The sequence below is a fragment of the Marmota flaviventris genome, chromosome X (genome assembly GCF_047511675.1).
Source record: "Marmota flaviventris isolate mMarFla1 chromosome X, mMarFla1.hap1, whole genome shotgun sequence".
Taxonomy (NCBI): Eukaryota; Metazoa; Chordata; class Mammalia; order Rodentia; family Sciuridae; genus Marmota; species Marmota flaviventris.
The window spans coordinates 119,695,046-119,696,469 of record NC_092518.1 but is presented as its reverse complement, the minus strand read 5'-3'; the positions used below and the strand labels follow the sequence as shown (position 1 = coordinate 119,696,469).

General features: G+C 35.5%; 1 non-coding gene across 1 annotated transcript; it reads left to right on the top strand.

Annotated features, from left to right (window-relative positions):
* The first annotated feature begins 430 nt into the window (after positions 1-430).
* On the top strand, positions 431-537 carry LOC114096665 (U6 spliceosomal RNA). The gene has a single exon (XR_003583469.1). It is a non-coding gene; the product is annotated as a U6 spliceosomal RNA (small nuclear RNA).
* The last annotated feature ends 887 nt before the right edge of the window (positions 538-1,424 follow it).

Here is a 1,424-nt window from a genome sequence, read left to right as displayed (position 1 = left end):
GCAGCTCAGTGGTACAGTGCTTGCCTAGCGTGTGTGAGGCACTGGGTTCCATGCTCAGCACCACATAAAAATAAACAAAATAAAAGGCATGCAGTCCACCTAAAACTACAAAAAAATGTAAACAAAAAAGAATACAGTGCATTTGGGATTCTCACTCCATCATGTGGGTTCAAGTCTCAACTCAACCATGGATTGAGTTATCAATTGGGTGAGTTTGGGAAAAATCGCTTCACTTGCATGAGCCTTGTTTTCTCATTTATAAAATTAATAATCTGTGCCTTGAGAACTGTTACAAGAATGAAATAAGATAATGCATGAAAAGCAATTAAGCATAGTGCCTGCTCTAAAGGCTTAATAAATGTAAGCTGCCATTATTAGTAGCAAAAGAACTCTGTGTATAACTAAACAATTGTACAAGTAAGAAACTAAAGTGTTCACTTCAGCAGCACATATATTAAAACTGGAATGAAATAGGGAAGATTAGCATGGCCCCTGTGCAAAGATGACATGCAAATTTGTGAAGTGTTCTATATTTTTTCTCTCTGATATGCAGATGCTAACTCGGAAGAAGGGGGAGCAGAGGGAAGAATAGAAGTACTTTGGATTAGACAAAGAAGAATGAAGGGAAAGGAGAGGGAATGGGAATAGGAAAGATAGTAGGATGAATCCAATGTAACTTTCCTATGTGCATATATGATTACATGACCAATGTAATTGTACATCATGTACAACCAAAAGAATGAAAGTTATGCTCCAGATAGGTATGCTATGTCAAAATACATTCTACTGTCATGTATAACTAACTAATAAGAACAAATCAAAAAATCACTTGGAAAAAAAAGAAACTAAGGTTCAGAGAGATGAAGTCAGTCTTCAAGGTCACACAGCTGGTAAGGATCAGAGCTGTTATATACATCCAGAACAGCACTTACCTTGAGTGCAGGTGAAATAGGCAATAGGGAACTCATGGTCTGTGCCAAGCTGGTAATGACCATTCTATTATGATCTCTACATAACTTAACAAATTGCTGGAAGAACTGTAAAAGCATTAAAAAATGATTTTTTTCTTCTCTCATAAAGGCTGCTGATGGATGAATATAGAAATAAAAATTGAGTTGACTTTGCTGACCAGTTATAGTATGCGATTATCAAAATGTGACAGGCCAATTTCCATTATAACCCAAAATCTCTTTATTACAAAAAAGAGATCAAATTCTAGCTACCTTATTACAAATTTAAGAAATCTTTGAAACAATTTTTTAAAACAATAAAGGATATAGATAGGGTGTTGGAAGCTTAATGTAAAGGATCTGACCTGTACTAAAACCCACTTGAATTTCCTATTCCTCTAGCCCATGGTGATTATTTGAATTTGCGTGCAAGCTCTTCATCTGCATAATTAGTTCCAGTACCTCACAGAAACA